This window comes from Triticum dicoccoides, chromosome 4B, assembly GCF_002162155.2.
Source record: "Triticum dicoccoides isolate Atlit2015 ecotype Zavitan chromosome 4B, WEW_v2.0, whole genome shotgun sequence".
Classification (NCBI taxonomy): domain Eukaryota; kingdom Viridiplantae; phylum Streptophyta; class Magnoliopsida; order Poales; family Poaceae; genus Triticum; species Triticum dicoccoides.
Window position 1 is genome coordinate 385515674 of NC_041387.1, and position 22491 is coordinate 385538164.

General features: G+C 50.1%; 1 pseudogene; it reads left to right on the top strand.

Annotated features, from left to right (window-relative positions):
* The first annotated feature begins 2344 nt into the window (after positions 1 to 2344).
* Positions 2345 to 22491, top strand: part of LOC119292687 — a 137432-nt pseudogene continuing 117285 nt past the window's right edge.

A 22491-nucleotide genomic window follows, 5' to 3' on the forward strand; every position in this document is an offset into this window, starting at 1 on the left:
ATTAAAAACTTAACCTTTTCCCAATTTTAGAGTTTGGCAAATTTTAGCTATCTTAGGACAAGTCAAGCAATCATCACACAAATCAAGCAAGCATGCAAAGAGTATATGGGCAGCGGAAATTAAAGCATGCAACTTGCAATAAAGTAAAGGGAAGGGTTTGGAGGATTCAAACACAATTGGAGACACGGATGTTTTTGGCGTGGTTCCGATAGGTGGTGCTATCGTACATCCACGTTGATGGAGACTTCAACCCACGAAGGGTAACGGTTGCGTGAGTCCATGGAGGGCTCCACGCACGAAGGGTCCACGAAGAAGCAACCTTGTCTATCCCACCATGGCCGTCGCCCACGAAGGACTTGCCTCACTAGCGGTAGATCTTCATGAAGTGGGCGATCTCCTTGCCCTTACAAACTCCTTGGTTCAACTCCACAATCTTGTCGGAGGCTCCCAAGTGACACCTAGCCAATCTAGGAGACACCACTCTCCAAGAAGTAACAAATGGTGCGTTGATGATGAACTCCTTGCTCTTGTGATTCAAATGATAGTCTCCCCAACACTCAACTCTCTCTCATAGGTTTTGGATCTGGTGGAAAGAAGATTTGAGTGGAAAGCAACTTGGGAAGGCTAGAGATCAAGATTCATATGGTAGGAATGGAATATCTTGGCCTCAACACATGAGTAGGTGGTTCTCTCTCAGAAATGGTAAGTTGGAAGTGTAGGTTTAGTCTGATGGCTCTCTCTTCGAATGAAGAGGAGGTGGAGGGGTATATATAGCCTCCACACAAAATCTAACCGTTACACATAATTTACCAAACTCGGTGGGACAGATTCAACAGACTCGGTCAGACCGATTTAGTAAACCTAGTGACTGTTAGGATTTTCGGTGGGACCGACATGCAACTCGGTAGGACCGATATGGTTAGGGTTAGGGCATAACGTAATCTTGGTAAGACTGATTACACAAACTCGGTGAGACCGATTTTGGTAATAAGCTAACCAGAGAGTTGGTCAGGTAAACTCGGTGGGACCGATTTGCTCTTTTCGGTGAGACCAAAATGTTACAAAAGGGAAACAGAGAGTTTACATTGCAATCTCGGTGGGACCAATCGCTCACTTCGGTTTGACCGAAACGTTACGAAGGGAAAGAGAGAGATTACAATCCCATCTCGGTGAGACCGAGATCCCTATCGGTAGGACCAATTTGCCTAGGGTTTGTGGCAGTGGCTATGACATTTGAAATCGGTGGCGCCGGATAGGAAGAATCGGTGTGACCGATTTTGGCTTTGGGTTTAGGTCATATGTGGATGTGAGAAAGTAGCTGATGGTTTTGGAGCATATCACTAAGCACATGAAGCAAGAGGCTCATTAAGCAACACCTCATCCCTCCTTGATAGTATTGGCTTTTCCTATAGACTCAATGTGATCTTGGATCACTAAAATATAAAATGAAGAGTCTTGAACTTTTGAGCTTGAGCCAATCCTTTGTCCTTAGTATTTTGAGGGATCCACTTTCATCACCCATGCCATGCCATTCATTGAGCTTTCCTGAAATAATAGTCTTGGAATAGCATTAACTCAATGAGCTATATGTTGTTATGAATTACCAAAACCACCTAGGGATAGTTGCACTTTCACCAAGGCAGCCACCAGAGCAAGAAAGAAGAGAACCTCAGACTCTGAGGATGAAGACTATGTGGCTGATGAGGATGAGGCTACTTCCAAGAAGAAGGTGCTCAAGAAAGAGTATGGCACAGCTGCTGCCACTAAGCCAGGAATGCAGAAGAAGGCACCTACAAGAAGGATTCCCACTTCCAAACCCAGAAAGGTTGCCACTAGAGAAACCATGAAATTCACCCTTGAGTCAGAAGATGAAGCTGTTGGCCAAGACAAGAAGAAGAAGAGAGTTAGAACCACTACTGCCAAGGTACTTGGCAATCCCTCTATGAGGAAAGACTCAGAAGAGGAAGAAGAGGAAGAGATTGCTTCACCAGCACCCAAAGCTCAAAAGCTTATGGGTGATGCCATCAGGTCAGGGGCTGCTTCATCAAAGCCCAAACAAGCCCCCAAAGCAGCAGCCCCAAAGCCCAAATCTGCACCCAAGAGGAACACTAGGAGCATTCCTGCTGCAGAGAAGAACAAGGCCCCAATGCCTGAAGCTTCTGTTGAAGAAGAAGATGATGAGGAACATGTCTTGAGAAAGCTAAAGACCAAAATTCCAGATCACAATGATGTTCATCCTGTAGCTGAGGACATGAAGCTGAGGAAGGATGCATGCCTCAGGCAGTGGAGGATGACTGATCCCTATGCAGTCAGAAGGAGAACTGATGTGGACTACAGGTTCCATACAAAGGAACAATGGGACTTCTATGAGACAGTGCCGCTTGACAAGAAGCCAATTGTTTGTGACATGAGATGGGTGGACTAGAAATACATCAGGGCCAATGAAGAACATTATCCAGGAGTCTATGATAGTTTCCATGCTTGTGGAGTAGATGAATTTGTTGGGCAGAAGCTCACAAAGTGGAACGATGAGCTTATTATGCAATTCTACTCCACAACTCACTTCTACCCAGATGGAAGGATCATCTGGATGTCTGAAGGTACAAGGTACCAATCATCAGTTGAAGAATGGGCAAAGTTGATCAATGCACCTAAGGAGAATGAGGATGACTTGGATGTCTATGCCAAGAAGAATAAGGATCATAACTCCATGGCACACATGTACAGAGAGATCCCAGAGGCTGCTATTGAGACACACAAGTTTGGCTCAGTACATTACCTTCTATCAGGACTGCCAACAATTAACTGGATCCTCAGGCACACTCTTTTGCCTAAATCTGGAGATCACAAGATGATTATGTCGGCGTTCTGGGAATGGGGGTCCCTGGACTTGCCTGCCTACGGCCTACAGCGTGGCTCAAGGGGCGGCCCAGCATGGCCCATCTTCATCAGCACGAGCTCAAGACCCTCGCGAGGGGCCAAGCCTCGCGGGGCGAGCGACAGGAGGCTTACTCAGGCACAGACTCGTCAGGCTGGCTCACGACGAGGCGGAGAGATCAAGGCGGGGTACCTCACGAGGTGTCCATGACGCAAGCCATGACGACCAAGGGCGCCGGGCGGGCGCCAGGCCGCGCAGTGTCCTCCCTTTCCTCTTTGGTGCAAAGGGAGCAAGCGCAGGCGAGAGCATCAAGCAAAGGCATCCATTTCGGTGCAACAAGACCAAGACCAGCAGAACGACAGGATGGAGGTCATCGTGGAGCCCAAGCCGGCGTCACCACCGGAGCCTTTAGCAGGCGAGGACCAACTTTAGTCAGGATAAGTGTACTAGATGTTCCCCTTCAAAATGGCCAATTGTTGGCGCCCTTCCCGCTCAATATTTGGGAGGAGGCCCAGGGCCTTTTCCTATAAATAGGACTAGCCACCACAAGATAGAGGCAAGTGGATCCTCACCAGGAAACCAATAGAGAGAGCGACTGAACTCCCCCTAGCAGTTCATTGCACCAGCCAAGGACAGACCCTCGCGAGGCTGTTCTCTCTTGTATTGTTCATCATCAGCCCAAGAGGCAATCCACCACACCACACACTGGAGTAGGGTATTACACCACAATGGTGTCCCGAACCAGTATAAACTCTGTGTCTCTCATGTTGTTCCTTTGATTGCTTAGATCATAGCGAGGCGGTGAGGTACAGGTAGACAGAGGGTGAAATCTCCGCGCACACCCCAGAGTTCGAACCTAGAGGGTCTGCCGGAACCCGAAATCCGACATTTGGCGCGCCAGGTAGGGGTGCACCAGAGCTCCTCCTTCCGCCGACCCGCTCTCCGCCGACACCATGACTCGCCCTGTGATGAGCGGCGCACCGTCCGCTCTGGTCGTTGGCACTAGCGCGGGGGCCAGGGGGCTCCAAGCCTTGGCCCCAGCCTTGCGACAAGTGCGGTGGCCGGCCAAGTTACCGGCGGCTTCTGCGGCCCCTTGGGAAGAGCTGCGCAACCTCTTCCTCACCAGGCACGATGATCCAGCACCCCCGGTCGTCGCGGCCCTCCTGGGCAGCTTGCAGGCGCCACCTTCGGGCCGCCATGTCAAGCCGTTCGTCCGCTAGGTCGGTGCCGCTTCCACGCGGCAGGGGGCTCCCTTAGGTCAGTCGGCACCCAAGGCCGATCTGGCCTTTAGCTCGAAGGACCACCTGAGGGAGTCCTGGATTAGGGGGTGTCCGAATGGCCGGACTATGACCTTTGGCCGGACTCCCGGACTATGAAGATACAAGATTGAAGACTCCGTCCCGTGTCCGAATGGGACTTTCCTTGGCATGGAAGGCAAGCTTGGCGATACGATACGAAGATCTCCTCCCATTGTAACCGACTCTGTGTAACCCTAGCCCTCTCCGGTGTCTATATAAACCGGGGAGTTTTAGTCCGTAGGACGAACAACAATCATACCATAGGCTAGCTTCTAGGGTTTAGCCTCTCTGATCTCGTGGTAGATTCACTCTTGTACTACCCATATCATCAATATTAATCATGCAGGAGTAGGGTTTTACCTCCATCGAGAGGGCCCGAACCTGGGTAAAAACATCGTGTCCCTTGTCTCCTGTTACCATCCGCCTAGACACACAGTTCGGGACCCCCTACCCGAGATCCGCCGGTTTTGACACCGACTTTGGTGCTTTCATTGAGAGTTCCTCTATGTCGTCACCTTTAGGCCCGATGGCTTCTTCGATCATCAACCACGACGCGGTCCAGGGTGAGACTTTTCTCCCCGGACAGATCTTCGTATTCGGCGACTTTGCACTGCGGGCTAACTCGCTTGGCCATCTGGAGCAGATCGAAAGCTACGCCCCTGGCCATCAGGTTAGGTTTGGAAGCTTAAATTACACGGCCGACATCCGCCGGGATTTGATCTTCGACGGATTCGAGCCACGGCCGAGTGTGCCGCACTGTCCTGATGGGCATGATCTAACTCTGCCGCCGGACAGCGCCCAGAGTGCCGCTCAGGTGTCCGCTCCGATCATTAGCTCACAGCCGACTGCGCTAGGCGGGGATAGACGGTTAGACGCACATTTCGGGACCCCTACCCGGGAGCCGCAATCTCTACGGCGATAGAGCAGAATACCAGCCTAGTCCTTTGCAAGGCCCGTGACTCCAAGGTGCCGGACTCCGTTCCGGACTCCGAATCTCCTGAACCCTTTCCAATGGAACCCGATTGGGCTCCGATCATGCAGTTCACCGCCGCGGACGTCTTTCAGCACTCACCCTTTGGCGATATCCTGAACTCCCTAAAGTCTCTCTCTTTGTCAGAAGAGCCCTGGCCGGACTATGGTCAGTAGGGCTGGGATGCGGACAACGAAGAAATTCGAAACCCACGCACCACCCACTTTGTAGCCACTATCGACGATCTAACCGACATGCTCGACTTCGACTCCGAAGACATCGACGGTATGGACGCCGATGAAGGAGACGACCAAGAACCAGCACCTATAGGGCACTGGAAGGCCACCTCGTCATACGATGTATACATGGTGGACACACCTAAAAGAAATGACAACGAGGATCAAAAGGGCGCAACCAGGGATTGCTCCCTCGAAAAACAGTCAAAGTGGTGGCGTAAGCGCCACGCCAAGCCCCACCTCGACAAAGACCCAACCATAGAGCAGGGCGAATCAACGGAAGACGAACATGCCATCGAGCAACCGTCCAAACAGGGCGGACAATCCGAACAACCCATCCCCGGGAAAGATAATAGTCCGGACGACCTCATGCCGGACAAATTGCTGGAAAATCAGAACCTCCACCAAAGGCTCGTTGCCACTGCACGTAGCCTGAAAAAGCAGAAGCGGAGGCTCAAAACAGCGGAAGATGCACTCAGGATCAGATGGGGCAAAGTACTCAATACCGCACACAAGTACGGCAATAGTCGTCACACAAAGAGCTATCCGAAGCGGAAACTACTACCGGAATTTGATGAAGAGGCCATAGAGCCCCCACAGTCAAAAAATAAGGAAGCCACAAGGTCGGATAGACGACCTCATGATCGACCTCAATCGACAAAGGGCGCCGCACTCAATACGGCGCGCGATCCGCCCAAGGATTCGCATCAAAAAACTGGCCCAACCAGATCCATCTATGGGCCAAGAAAGCAAGCTCTAGTGAGCAATGCAATGCAAAAAATATCCGAACATCACGGCACACCTACATACAGGGGCGCCGCACATCCCCTATGTTTTACCGATGAGGTGCTGGATCATGAATTTCCAGCGGGATTCAAGCCCGTGAACATAGAAGCATACGATGGAACAACAGACCCTGGAGTCTGGATCAAGGATTACATCCTCCACATACACATGGCCAGAGGAGATGACCTCCACGCCATAAAATACTTACCCCTTAAGCTCAAAGGGCCAGCCCGACATTGGCTTAAAAGCCTTCCCGAAAACACCATGGGAAGTTGGGAAGCGCTCGAGGATGCTTTCCGGGCAAATTTTCAAGGAACCTATGTCCGACCCCCGGATGCAGATGATCTGAGTCATATAACTCAGCAGCCCGGAGAGTCAGCCCGGAAACTCTGGAACAAATTCCTTACTAAAAAGAATCAAATAGTCGACTGTCCAGACGCCGAGGCCCTAGCAGCTTTCAAACATAGCGTCCGAGACGAATGGCTCGCCAGACACCTCGGCCAAGAGAAGCCAAAAACAATGGCCGCATTAACAAGCCTCATGACCCGCTTTTGCGCAGGAGAAGATAGCTGGTTGGCAAGAAGCAGCACCAGCGACCCGAGCACATCCAAACTCAGAGATGGAAACGGGAAACCGCGCCGTAACAAAGAACAGCGCCGAATCAAGGATAACAGCTCGATGAGCACGGCAGTCAACGCCGGATTCAAAAGCTCTCGGCAAAATCAGAAAAAGTCGCCACCCAAAGATGACAGGGACGAGTTGTCTAACCTCAACAAAATCCTGGACAAAATATGTCAAATCCACAGTACTCCCGAGAGACCTGCAAACCATACCCACAGAGATTGTTGGGTCTTCAAGCAGTCCGACAAACTCAACGCCGAACACAAGGGGCTCGACACACCAAGCGAGGATGACGACACACCCCGGAAGCAGAACACCGGAGAACAAAAGAAGTTCCCACAAGAAGTCAAAACAATCAATTCACTTCAGATGACAAAAGGGAACAACAGAACAACACTTACGAAGACACGCGCCATACGGCCAGCCCCAGAGGAGCACCGCCACTGGTTGTTGCAACCAATCACCTTTGATCATCAGGATTACTCCAGAGGAGCCCGGAATGCAGGCTGGACTGCCTTGGTCTTGAACCCGATTATTGACGGACTCCAATTTACAAAAGTCCTTATGGACGGCGGCAGTGACTTAAACCTGTTATATCAAGACACAATCCGCAAACTAGGGGTAAACCCAGCTATAATCTGCCATGGCAACACTTCCTTTCAAGGAGTCACGCCGGGTCCAGATACCCAGAGTATGGGTTCCCTTTCGTTAGAAGTCACGTTCGGCTCACACGACAACTTCCGAGGCAAAAATCTAACATTCCACATCACCCCATTCGTAAGTCGCTATCAAGCACTACTGGGACACGAAGCTTTTGCCCACTTTAACGCAATACCGCATTACACATCCCTTACACTTAAAATGCCCGGCCCACGAGGCATCATCTCATTACAGGGGAATATCAATTGACCCCCAAAGTACGGGTAAAAGTGCGGCCGCCTGGACAGCCGCACACTAATCCAGCCCTACTATCCCGGACACGGTTCGACGAGTCCGGCGTAAACATGCATAGGCTTAATAGCCGCATAACCCTGTACAAGGGGCTCCACGTGTTCACGTCAGGAGACAATACGGCTCAATTCTTGCTCCAACTATATTTTGTTTATTTTAATATAGATTTCTCGCACGCTTATTTTTTTTACTAAGTTCCTCTCTTTCATAGATGAACATCGTGCTACGCCCGTCCAGGATACGGCACAACGGAGACACAGGCGCAGACGTGCAGCAGGGACCCGTTTCAAGGATTCTTTTCAGATTAAGACCCTGCATAAACCTTTTTTACTGTCTCTTGTTGACAACATCCCCCGGTTTTCGCTATAACCGAGGAGGAGGCTGGCGTCTTGGCATGTGGCCACGCCAGAATTTTGCGCGTACCTGGACACCACGGGCTTTTTTACCAAGGGCTCTATTTCGGCCCGTCTTCATAAAGACCGAATACCTTAGGGAGTGTTTGGCGTCGCGAGTTTGGCCTTATATGTATCAGCTCCGAATCATGTCTTTGGTCAAATGTGGGGTTTGCCCGGCTCCTGTGTTTTGCTGCCTTACATTCCGTTATATCGGCTAACGCGGCACCAGGAGAACTACTGCGATTGTGCCCCGGTTCGGCCAGGTGGGCACCTCAGTAGAGAAAGCCGAAAACTGACTGTCATGATACAGCGAGAGACTGGTCAACCACTCGATGACTTTCGGAATCTTTAGGATTCCTCCGCATTAACGAAGGGCCGCTTCTCGGTCAGGCACCCTCGTGCCCCGAATTCGGGTGAGCGCGGTGCCCCTAGGGGCTATTCAGTAGCCCCACTGTCAAACTCCTATGGCTAAGTGAAAGTGATAAAGCATTATAGTCTGGTTGCCTAGTTCGCCGCGCCACCACCTCCTTTATAGGACCAAGATGTTGGATTAAGTGTGAAACGACACCTTTTTGCGAACACCCCCGCATTATATGCGTGGGGGCTAAAGCCAACGACTGTCATCTTTCAGGTTATATACACATATACATTAAACGACCGCACAGGAGGCATCATAATTCTTGCAAGGACAAGTATAAAAAGCTTTTATATTCTATTAAAATATTTCTTTTACAATAGTACACACTATTCGAACACGACATCCTTCGAGCACTGCGACTCTATTAGACGAGCGCCATGAAGAACTTCCTCAAAGTAGTGCTTGGCAGGTACTCAACTTTCGTCCGAATCCCGGGATGCAACAACACTGGCCTTCATATCCGCCCAGTATGTTTTGACACGGGCAAGAGCCATTTGTGCGCCCTCTATGCACGCCGACCTCTTCATTGCATCAGCATGCGGCACCGAACCAAGGAACTGCTGCACCAAGCCAAAGTAACTCTTCGGCTCCGGCTTCTCCGGCCACAGACGACTCGCAACATACCTCATGGCGAGTCCGGATAACCTGTTCAGCTCCGCCTAGGCGGCCAAACGGTCGGATACCGAAAGTGGGCGTTCTGGATTGTGGAACTGCGACCAAAAAAGCTCTTCCAATCCATGGCCGCCTCGGCCGCGGAAGTGTTCGGTCGCGTCTGCCGCACTAGCTGCCAAATCCAGATAAGTGTTTTCCGCACTCCACTGCCGGTCTAATGGAGCATACTTGGGGTCTCCGAACTTCATCCGCAGCATGTAGGGCTTTCCAGCCGTGATATCTCCGGCCTGATGCAGCTCCTCCTTCATAGCTCTCATTGCAGAGCGAGTATCCTTGGCCTCAGCAGTGATCTTCTCAAGGTCCTTCTGAGCCGCCCTTTCTTCTCGTTCGAGAAATTTACAGCGGTCGGCAGCATCCTTCAATTTTATAGCCATCTCAGCTATTACCTTCTTGCTCTAGCAATGAGCAGCCTGTTCGGCTTTCAGCTCTTCAGCTGCCTTAACGGCAGCCGCATCACTTTTCCTTGCTTGCTCCTTGGCTCGGGCAAGTTCCGCCCGAAGGTTCTCCATGGCAGCAACACTATCTGCATTAAGCACATATATTGTAAGGCACAAGCATCGCACTCCTCTTATCAGATGTCTGTGGACCATACCTTGTGCCTCATCTAGCCGCTTATGTACAAGCACGATGTCGGCATCCGCCACGTCAAGTTGCCGCTTTAGTTCGGCAGATTCATTAGTCCGGCTAGCCACAGAAAGCCTCGCCACCTTCATAAAAAGGTGTTATACCTGGGGTTATGATCCTCTGTGCGCCATCACTCTTGACGACGCACAGAGTCTCAGGGGCTACTATTTATACAAGGCGCATTTTATATGCAGCTCTATCAAAAGGTACACCTTTTCACGTACCTCAAAGCCTGTCAGTAATCTCCTGGCGGCCTCGTACAATCCGATTTCCACGGATGAAATCCTTCCTATCACCGTGTTCATCAACATACGGTGTTCTTCTGAGACGGACGCTCGTATGAGCAGATCCCTCAGCCTCTCCAACCGCGCACCAGAAGGCACTCGACTAGCCCGATGACCTTTTTCAGGATCCGGACTTGGAGAAACCCGTCGGGACGACACCTTGGGGTCGCCTGCCCTGTAATTTGGTGCAGCTAGGGGAGGCGTTTCGCTCTCCATCATCTCCGGACGAAGATCCCCTGAAGACGAGCTCTGCTGAGAAGGGTTGAGATCCGAACTGCAAGGTAATATTTTGGTTATCTTCCTCAGAAATAAAACAGGGATGCTACTCATTTTTGAACCCCTCTCTTTACTTACGGCTCGGAGGAAAGCCGATCCCCTTGAGGGTGCAATGCGGCCGGGGCAGTCTCCGGCGCCGGATCCTCTGACGAAGATTTCTTCCCCCGTTTCGAGGTTATCCGCTCCGGGTCTTCAGAGGCACTCCTTTTCTTTCCCAGGTTGGGGGAAGTCTCGATTCCTCCCTTCCCGACGGTCTCCTCTATGGAGGCGGTAGCTCCTTGGTTCCCCTCTTCGCCCTCTGCCGAAAGCATAATCTCCAGCATCCTGGTTAACACGGGATCCGGCGTGGTCTCGGGCAGGGGGGCTGGACACCTGATAAGCTTTGCCTTCGCTATCCACTCCTGTTCAAGGGATAGCTCTGTTAAAGGGAAACTTTATGATGAAAATACGGATGGTGTGTCCAAATACGGGGCTACTTACCTTAGCATCCGGGCGATTGTAGCTCAGACCTGCATCCTCGGACAAATCCAGACACCTTGCTTGTGATCCGAAGAACACTTTGTACATCTCCACGGGTGTCACGCCCATAAAATGTTGGAGGACTCGCGGTCCCTCCGGATTAAATTCCCACAGGCGAAGAGGGCGACGTTTGCAGGGTAGCGTGCGGCGAATCAGCATAACTTGTACCACTACGATCAAGTTAATATCTCTTTCTAGGAGATCCCGAATGCGGTCCTGCAGTAGGGGCACGTCTTTGGACGGCCCCCAGATAAGCCCTTCATTGACCCATGATGCTCGCCGTGGTGGGGGACCCGAGCGGAAAGCAGGTGGCGCCACCCATGTGGTGCCCTTGGGGGCTGTGATGTAAAACCAGTCCCATTGCCATAAGCCGAACTCCTCTTGGAAAGTGCCCTCGAGCCAAGGAGCGCCGGCTATCTTGCTTATAATAGCTCCTCCGCACTCAGCGTGCTGCCGTTTTATCATCTTCGGCTCGACCTTGAAGGTTCTGAGCCACAATCCGAAGTGAGGAGTGATATGGAGGAAGGCCTCACACACGACGATGAATGATGAAATTTGGAGGATGGACTCCAGAGCTAAGTCATGAAATTCCAGCCCGTAATAGAACATCAGTCGCCTCACGAATGGATCAATCGGGAAGCCTAGCCCCCGAAGGAAGTGAGATATGAACACCACGCTCTCACCGGGCTGGGGAGAGCGAATGGCCTGCCCTTTGTCACACCCTAGCTAGTTATGCATTAGAGTGTTGCATCATGTTTACTCATTCATCAGAAACTTGAAATGGGGATGACAGAACCCCCAGTCCCCTCTGAAACCAACTAGGGTTTACTAAAATAATTTTTCAATGAACCTGAAATGCCCTTCTAAAATGCCCATCATTTTTGCCTTGGTTCAGAACCTCTGCCAAAAGTGGTGCACATTTTCCTAGGCCATCCTAGGGTTTTGAATTAAATCATAACTATTTGAATTTGGGCATTTAAAATTATATAAAATATTTAAATGCTCAAATATCTCCAAACTAAAATGTTTCATGTTGGAAATAATCCAACTATGGACCAGGAGTAGTTTGGTGATTTTTGGAGTTGCCTAGGTATTTTATTTAATTCAACAAAGTCGCAGTTATATTAAATAAAAACAGAAAATAAAGAAAGGGGAAGACTTACCTGTGCGGCCCAGCCCAGCCGGCCCAGCACTGTGCTGGCCCGTGCCAGCCAGCTGCTTCCCCTCGCCAGAGCAGGCAGGGAGGTGAGCATGGCACGCCCGAGCTCGCCACGCACCACCCAGCCTCTCTGCATCGCCCTGGTCGCCGTTGCGCCGCGTGGATCGTCTTCTGGTCGTCGCCCCGACCTCGCCGACACCCCATTCACTCTCCCCCGGCTCTCCCTCACTCTCTCTCTCTCACGGCCGAAGCTCACCGTCGCCGCCGTTCGCCTTAGCCACCGTCTCCGACCACCCCTCGCTTCCCCGACCAGCTCAGAAGCTCCGCCTCGACTCCTTCTTCCTCCCCACCGCTCCACGGGTCCCCGGAAGCCCTGCATCGCCGCCACGTCGCCGTTCCCCTCTTCGGACTCCGACCACCGTCGCCGTCAAATTCGTCGTCTCCGACGCGTCCCCGAGCCCGCTTCGACGCCCACTGCAACCGCGGTGAGCTACGCCACCATTTCCCCCTTCTCCCCTGCTCTCTCCCGACCCCTAGGCCCTAGCCCCACCGCGGCCGAAAGCTTCACGCCGCCGGCGATGTCGCCGTCGTGGCCATGATCGCCGTAGCGCCCAACAGAGCACGCCATCGTGCTCCACATCTCACTAGGAGCACGTAGCACGCTCCAACACCCCCCCTAACACCCTGCAACACCGTTCCCGTGCACGACCGAACCCCGGCCGCCGCAGCCGAGCTCGCCGCCGTCGACTCCGGCCACCCCGACCCCAACGGACTCCGCCAAGAGCCGCGGGTCGTCCTCAGCTTCACTCCGGTGGCCTCCGCGGTTCATTTGGTGGCCAAAACGACCAAAACCACTATCGCCGCCGCACTGATGGTCGCCGCCGGCCAGAACTCCGGCGAGCTGACATGGCCTAGTTAATTAGCCACTAAACCACCACCTACTGACGCTGACAAGTGGGCCCCAGGGCTTAGTCAAAGCTAACCAGCCCGGGTCAACACGGGATTAGCCCCTGTGTCACTGACGTGTGGACCCCACACGTCAGGTTTGACCCGAGCCAGCCCTGTTGACCTGCTGATGTCACTGTGACGTCAGGCTGACGCAGTAAATGATATTTCTGGATTTAAATTAAATCAGGAAATTCCAGAATATTGATTAAACTTCAAAAATTCATAACTTTTATTCTGTAACTCCAAATTGGACAAATTATATATGAAAAATGATCAGAAAAATCCAATCTATCCATCTGTACTATTTTCATGCATGATCCAACAAGTTAAATGGATGTTTTAATCAGAACAAGGAAAAGCACTTTAAAAGGCCATATTTGAAATTGAAATTTGAATCTTTGATTCAAATTTGTTCAAACCCTTCTGGCTTTAGTTGCATTAGCCCAACACACTCATATTGCCATGTTTCATGCATGCATCATATTGTTGCACATTGTTTGGTGATGCCTGTGTATCGTTATCCTTTACGACAGGATCTGTCCCCGAGGAGTACCGTGACTACCCTAACGAAGAACCGTATCCGTGCATCGAACCATCAGGCAAGCAACCAACCATTTGATCATATCGATACAATCCCATGTTCTCGCTCCTGCTCTCTTTTACTGCATTAAGACAACGCGATTCAAACTGCTGTGTGCTACGATAGTTGAACCCATTTCCTCTGCATGACCTGTCATTGCCACAGTAACTAGATGAAACCCACTAGCATGTGTAGGAGTTGATTGAGCCATATGTATGTGTTGTTCCTACCTTGCTATGCCTGCTATGCTTAGAGTCGTGTCAGGTCTGGTTCATCTGGGTGATGGGCTAGAGTGAAATGATTATGTCGGTAATGAGAGTGGTGTGGTGAACACGATTTGGTAAAGGTATCGATGAGAGGCCATGTAGGAGTACATGGGTTGTTTCATTGAAGCCGACCTTAAGCACTGAGATCTGTATGTGTGATTTAAGAATCAGCTACTACCATGCATTGGGCCCGAAACCAATGGACCCTCTCGACTTCTTATTCACCCTAGTTCTCCGTCCAGGAGTTGCAAGTAGTTTCTGGTGTTTGTAGCCTACTGGAGGCCGTGGACAGCGCTGACCGTAGGGGTGGGCTGTGATGCGGTAGGTACGTGGCCGGGTGTACCGAATACCCGTTAGGTATCTCGGGAACCCTGTTCACATCGTTCGGGGCCATATGGGAAACCTCGGCCGGACTCCCTGCGGATGGAACCTGAATAGGCGATAAACCTGGACTGGAGGCTTAGGTGATTAGGTAGGCCGTGGCCGACACCCACGTTGGGCTTCCGCTTGAAGGTTGCCGAGTACATGTCGTGTAAACGACGGTAAGTGGTGAGAGCGTGTATGAAGAAGTACCCCCTGCAGGGTTAACATGATCTATTCGAATAGCCGCGTCCGCGGTAAAGGACTACTTGGTTGCCTATACAGTTCATAGACAAGTAAATGGAAACTACTAAAAGCCTCAAGATAAGTGTGAGTGCCGAGGATGGCTCCTCCGTAGGAGGACGGAGGTGGATCCTCGGTAGTGTATTGAAGTGGTGAATAGTGGACTCGTGTGCGCAAAACTATTTCAAGTTGAAGTATCGTAGGATAGCCTAGCCAAGAGTCAAAGCTGGCTTGCTGCAATAACTCCACCAACCCTTCTTGATACTGTGCATGTATGTAGGATCTGATGTAAGTCTTGCTGAGTACCTTTGTACTCATGTTGCTATAATCTACATTTTTACAGAAGACGCTGCAACCCCTTCTGATGGGTTCTATGTAGACGTTGACATCAACGAGTAGGCTAAAGACCCAGGTGGTGACCCTGAGCTTGTGAAGGACCACATAGTATAGCCAGAGACTTTCCAAGCCTCTTTTATTTTACTAGTTGTCTGTACTCAGACAAGTTACTTCCGCTGCTGGCTTGTATGATTGTATGACTTGTATGTTGGGTCGTGAGACCCGTACCTTTGTGTGTATGTTATGTATGGCTCACTGAGCCTTAAATAAAGTACTTCTGTCGTAGAGTCATGTTGTGATGCTTCATTGTATTTGCACATATCGAGCATATTGTGTGTATGACTGAAATGCTTGGTATGTGTGGGATCTGACTATCTAGTTGTTTATCTTTAGTAGCCTCTCTTACCGGGAAATGTCTCCTAGTGTTACCGCTGAGCCATGGTAGCTTGCTACTGCTCTGGAACACTTAGGCTGGCCGGCATGTGTCCTTCTTCGTTCCTGTGTCTGTCCCTTCGGGGAAATGTCACGCTTTGAGTACCGGAGTCCTGTTAGCCCGCTACAGCCCGGTTTACCGGAGTCCTGCTAGCCCAGTGCTACAGCCCAGACCCACTTGCTGATGACCGACACGTTCGAAGCTGGGTCATGGATGCCTGTCCCTGTAAGTCTGTGCCACTTTAGGTTTACGACTAGTCATGTCAGCCCGGGCTCTTTATCATATGGATGCTAGCGACACTTTCATATACGCGAGCCAAAAGGCGCAAACGGTCCCGGGAAAAGGTAAGACGACACCCGTGGGGATACCGTGCGTGAGGCCGCAAAGTGATATGAGGTGTTACCAGCTAGATCGATGTGACATCGAGTCGGGGTCCTGACAACGTTGGCATCAGAGCAGGACTGCCTGTAGGTTCTCCAAGCCAAACTGGTCGATGTTGAGTCTAGAAATTCTTTAGTTATATGTAGGGGAATTGTTTGTGGGTTGGAACGTAAGGCTCTTTTTACTCCTTATACCTTATGACTTTCTGATCTGAGTCAGTCCATTCTTCCACCGGGGGTTAAGGAATTAGGATCTACTCTCTCTATCAGGATCACGTGTTACTAATCAGTAGTACCTTATAAGTTTGATGGTTACAAGACTAGTTCAGTTCTACTACCACATTATGTTGTTAGAATGGTTCCAGAACTTTGATATGATGATGATGAGTGTGTACGAAATCCCTTGTCAAATGTCTCAAATCCTTCTTGAGCATTTACAGTCGTCATGCTGCCGAAATTTTGCTAGAAATTCTAATGCCTTGCATTATGATTATGCTTTCAGATGGCCACTCGCGACCTCAATCAAGTGGTTCGCCTAACTCGATGCCTAGATGTACCCGGCCATACTGCTAAGTTGGTCAGGGTAATGACTGAGGCTGGATACCGCTGGTATCCTGAGTACACGGTCGAAGAGCAATTCCGAGATTTTAATCAAAGCCAGTATCTCTGCACTGTCAGGATATTTCCATCTTATCCTGGATCCACTGAGCCTCTTCACTGCTCCTATGGACTCGGGGTTACTATCGAGATGGCTGTGCAGGATGCCGCCTACTCTATGATGACCATTATGCGAGTCAGATCTGGTTTATTTCGGGACTCTGACTTCCGGTATATGCCAGGATCACTTCCGGGAGCACAAGGATATCTCCAAGCTATTTATGCTGACTCCACTCAGGAGGATTCACGGACTTGCACCACTGCTGAGATGCTCGAAGATAAGGACCGTGAAAATCGGGCCTTAAGGTTAGAGCTCTTCAATACCCGTGCCGATCACTGGGCCACTTTGACTCGGTTCACACCGGCGGTGCAAGCTGGATATTCGGATATGCGCGATCTCTATCCTGTGAGATCTGCTCTGCCGGACGTGATGGTTTGGCGTGATGTAGGAGGCATCACCCCACCTCGCGGTCCCCGCAGTCCACCGTTTGTTGGTCCAAGGCCTCATCCTAGCCCCTATGGTCCACAAGCTCCGCGAGATCGTCTGTTTCCGGATGAACATGTTGAGCTTCCAGGCTATGGAGGTGACTTTTATGAGGACTACTACGGATCGGTCTGAGTTAGGGGTAGCATCACTAGTTCGCACTAGCTGTGTCATCTATCGTTCCGCGTGACTCGTGGGATATGTCCTAGTTTGTACTCTTTCCGGAGGTGTAGAAAATAATGTATAGGAGCTTGGAATGCCTCTGACGAGATGTAATCCTTTTCTCACCATAATAGTACTTTGTTTGGTCTTGTACTAAACCTTGTATGGTGTGCATGATGATGGAATAAAGAAGCAGTTTCTGTATCTACCATGTCATACGGATGATCATCTTGCATTTCGAGTTATTCCTTACCTTATGTATCCTATGTCGGAATTTTACCATCCTGACTAAATCATTGTCTTGTCTACCTAGGATGGTCAACACGCGCGCTAATCCTGCTTCCCAAGAGCAGGCCGAAGGCAGTGAAGCCAGGAATGAAAATCTGCCTCATCCTCCTTCACTAGCCGAGGTGATGATGGAAGCTGAGAGAAACAAGCGGGAGACAAACCGTTTGTTGGAGCGTATAGAACAGAATACAGCACACCATCAGAGGGCTAACGTGGTGTCACTCAGTGATTTTATCAAATTGCATCCACCCACGTTCCACCACTCCGTCGAGCCTCTCGACGCTGATGACTGGCTTCGCAGTATCTCTCACAAGCTGCGTTCCGCGTTGGTAGCGGAGGCTGACAAGGTCACCTTCGCTGCATATCATCTTGAAGGCCCCGCCAGTCTATGGTGGGAGAATTATGGAGCCATGCGCCCAGCAGGCCATGTCACCACTTGGGCTGAGTTCAGTGAGGCTTTCCGTGGACATCACATTCCGGAGGGTCTCATGGACCGTAAACGTGAAGAATTTTGCAGTTTCACCCAAGGCCGACTTTCTGTGGATGCCTATAGCAGAGAGTTTGGTAATCTCGCACGATATGCAACTGAGGAAGTTTCTACTGACGCCAAGAAGCAAGCAAGGTTCCGAAAGGGCCTTAGCCCTGAGCTTCGCCGCGACCTCCGTCTGCATGAGTGCACATCTTTTTCGAAACTTGTCAACAAAGCCATCAGTGCTGAAACTGGTCAGACTGATTATGATGCAACACGCAAGCATGGACGTGATATGGGTTCCTCATCCGGTGCTGGTCCTCAGAAACGCCGCGTGTGGGTACCCAATACCGCCCTGCCACCCAGGTTCACACCGAGGCCATCTTTCCAGGCGCCTCGCCCTGTTCAACAGTCTGCACCGGCCAAGCCCTATGGGGGTCCATCCAATAATGCTCCTCCACGTACCAGTTCCGTGACTTGTTTCAAGTGTGGGGAATCTGGTCATTATATGCGCGAGTGTCCCCAGACCAACCCGAATCAATCTGCTAAAGCTGTTGGCCGTGGCAAGCCGACAGGGAAGGTGTTCCATGCCAAACCGGTCACCGCTTCACGTGGCCATGTCAATTGTATCTCTGCCGAAGAAGCTCAAGAGGACCCCAACGTCGTTCTCGGTACGCTTCTTGTTAATTGCCACCCGGCATCCGTTCTTTTCGATACAGGAGCCTCTCATTCTTTTATATCTGAAAGTTATGCCCGTTTGCATAACGTTGCATTCTGTGACTTGCCATCCACTATGGAAATCTCTACCCCTGGGTCTAGATGGCAGACCTCTAGGGTAAGTTATGGAAATGAGATCCAAGTCGACAGACTTGTTTTCCTTGCATCCTTGATAGCCCTTAAATCTTCGGATATTAATATCATTTTGGGTATGGACTGGATGTCAGCTCATCAAGCCAAAATTGATTGCTTCTCTAGGACTGTTCAACTCACCCATCCTTCGGGGAAGATAGTCAATGTCTTGACCCGAATAGCCAAGCGACAATTATATTCTCTTAACGCCAGCCCTTTGCCAGACCTTGAGGACGTTCCGGTAGTCCGTGACTTCCCGGATGTCTTTCCAGAGGAATTGCCAGGTGTTCCACCTGACAGGGATGTTGAGTTCATAATAGATCTCATTCCAGGAACCGTTCCGATTGCTAGAAGACCCTATAAGATGGCACCCCTAGAACTAGCCGAGCTTAAGAAACAACTCGATGAATCCTTGAAAAAGGGTTTCATCCGCCCTAGTTCATCTCCGTGGGCTTGCCCCGTCCTATTCGTTAAGAAAAAGGATGGTACGGACCGGATGGTTGTAGATTACCGACCTGTCAATTTGGTCACAATCAAGAACAAATATCCACTTCCCAGGATCAACGACCTGTATGATCAGCTCGCTGGATCCTCAGTCTTCTCCAAGATGGATTTGAGGTTGGGCTACCATCAAATCAAAATCAGAAACGGGGACATTCCTAAAACGGCCTTTGTTACTCGCTATGGCCAATACGAGTACACCGTTATGTCCTTCGGATTAACCAACGCTCCAGCCACCTTTTCTCGGTTAATGAACTCAATCTTCATGGAGTATTTGGATAAATTCGTCGTGGTTTATCTCGATGATATACTCATCTACTCCAAGAACGAGGAAGAACATGCCGAACATCTAAGGCTAGTGTTGAAGAAACTTCGAGAGCATCGCCTTTATGCCAAATTCTCTAAATGTGAATTCTGGTTGTCAGAAGTGACCTATCTGGGTCATGTAATATCTGGTAAAGGTATTGCCGTTAACCCTGAGCGAGTTCAAGCCGTCCTTGATTGGACTCCGCCCGAATCAGTCAAGCAAGTTCGGAGTTTTCTAGGCTTAGCGAGCTATTGCCGTCGCTTTGTCGAGAACTTCTCCAAGGTTGCTTAACCTCTAACTGAACTCCTCAAGAAAGATAAGAAGTTCGAATGGACTCCACAATGTGAGCACAGCTTTCAGGAACTGAAAAGACGCCTGACCTCTGCTCCCGTACTGGTACCGCCAGACTTCTCCAAGGACTTTGTTATCTACTGCGACGCCTCGCGACAAGGACTAGGTTGCATTCTCATGCAAGATCGACACGTAATTGCTTACGCTTCACGGCAATTGCACCCACATGAGGAGAATTATCCCACTCATGACCTAGAGCTTGCAGCCGTAGTCTATGCACTTAAGACCTGGCGACATTATCTCCTCGGTAATCGTTGCGAAATATTCACTGATCACCAAAGTCTGAAGTATATTTTCACCCAACCGGATTTGAATCCCAGGCAGAGACGTTGGGTTGAATTGATCACAGACTTCGACTTAGGGATAACCTATACCCCAGGGAAAGCCAACGTCATGGCTGATGCGCTAAGTCGTAAATCTTATTGTAACAACCTGATGTTACAACAAAGTCAACCGCTTCTCCATGAGGAATTTCGGAAGCTTAACCTTCACATTGTACCTCAAGGTTTTCTCTCCACCTTGGTGGCAAAACCTACCCTTACGGATCAAATTATCAACGCACAGAAGGTAGATCCGGGAATCTCCCGCATCAAGAGAAACATTCAGAAAGGAATTGCGAATTGTTTCTCCGTTAATGATCAAGGAGTCGTATACTTCGGGAATCGACTAGTAGTTCCCAAAGTGCGCAACCTAAGGCGATTAATCCTTAAGGAAGCTCATGAATCTCCTCTCACCATTCACCCCGGTAGCACAAAAATGTATCAGGACCTACGCCAGAGGTTCTGGTGGACTAGGATGAAGAGAGAAATCGCTCAGTATATTGCTAATTGCGACGTCTGTCGTCGTGTAAAAGCAGAGCATCAACGGCCTGCTGGCACCCTTCAACCATTAGCTATTCCTGAATAGAAATGGGATAAAATTGGTATGGATTTCATTACCGGTTTTCCCAGGACCAAAAGAGGGAATAATGCTATTTTCGTTGTGGTCGATCGTCTTTCCAAAGTAGCTCATTTCTTACCTGTTCGTGAGAGTATAACCGCTAGTCAGCTGGCAGACTTATACATCTCCCGAATAGTGTCTCTTCATGGTGTCCCTTTGGAAATCAATTCGGATCGAGGAAGTCTTTTCACCTCTCGATTTTGGGAAAGTTTCCAAAATGCTATGGGAACCCGTCTCTCCTTTAGCACCGCTTTCCATCCTCAGTCAAGTGGTCAAGTGGAACGCGTCAATCAGATTCTAGAAGACATGCTTCGAGCCTCTGTTATCTCGTTCGGAATGGACTGGGAGAAGTGCCTTCCATTTGCCGAATTCGCTTACAACAACAGCTATCAATCCAGCTTGGGTAAAGCCCCTTTTGAAGTCCTCTATGGACGGCGATGTCGAACACCCCTTAACTGGTCAGAGACCGGGGAAAGACAATTCTTTGGCCCGGATATGATTCAGGAAGCAGAAGAACAAGTTCGTATCATTCGTGAAAAGTTGAAAACAGCCCAATCTCGTCAAAAGAGTCAATATGACCGAAAACATAAGGCTATGACTTTCGAGGTTGACGAGAAGGCTTATCTTCGGGTCACCCCTCTGAAGGGAACCCATCGTTTCGGTATCAAAGGCAAATTGGCTCCTCGTTACATTGGACCTTTTCGCATTCTCGCCAAACGAGGAGAAGTTGCCTACCAGTTGGAACTACCTCCGCATCTCTCCAGAGTCCACGATGTCTTCCACGTTTCCCAACTCAGGCGTTGCTTCTCGGATCCTATCCGTGAAGTGGACCATGAAACGCTTGATCTCCAGGATAATCTTACATATCGAGAGTACCCCATTCGTATCCTCGATCAAGCCGAGCGTACCACTCGACGCCAGAACATCAAGTTCCTCAAAGTACAATGGTCGCACCATTCTGAGGATGAAGCAACTTGGGAAAGGGAGGATCGTCTTCGACTCGAGTACCCCGCCTTCTTTCCGGAGGAACCCAAATCTCGGGACGAGATTCTTTTGAGTGGGGGTGAGTTGTCACACCCTAGCTAGTCATGCATTAGAGTGTTGCATCATGTTTACTCTTTCATCAGAAACTTGAAATGGGGATCTGTGAAACCCTCAGAATCATTTTGAAAATGATCCAAATAAAAATTTCTCCAAAAGGGTCCAAGAAAATGCTCATGTTGCTCTCTGAAAATATTGGACAGAGATAAAAATCAAACCAATATTTTTAGTGGCTCATGGACATTTATTTTGGGCATTTGGAATTAATGTATAAATATTTGCTTTGGAAATATATTTCTATATATATTAATATATGTCCAAATATTATGCCAATTATAAAGGAGCTCTGGAATAATATATCTAGCCCCTGCAAAAATTGGCATAAATTAAATAAATGATTTAATATATTATTTAAATCAAAACAAATGTCAGAAATTAGAAAACAGAAAAAAATAAAAGGGAGAAGCTTACCTGGGCTCCTCCCTGTGCAGCCCAGCCCGCCTCCCTCCTCTGTCGTCTTCGTCCCGACAGAGGGAGGGGAGTGTGGCCGGCGCGCGCGCGCGCCACCGCGCCACGCCACCTCTCTCCCTGCTTGCCTGCCCTCCCCTCCTCGCTCGATGCCCCGGACGACGCCACGCCTCTCCCCCCTGCTCTCTCTCACTCTCCCCCGGCTCCCCCTCCTCTCCCTCGCTCTCTCTCTCACACGGCCGAACACCACCGTCGCCGCCGTTCGCCATAGCAGCCATCTCCGGCCACCCCTCGCTCCCCCGACTAGCTCAGGAGCTCCGCCACAACCTCCTCTTCCTCCCC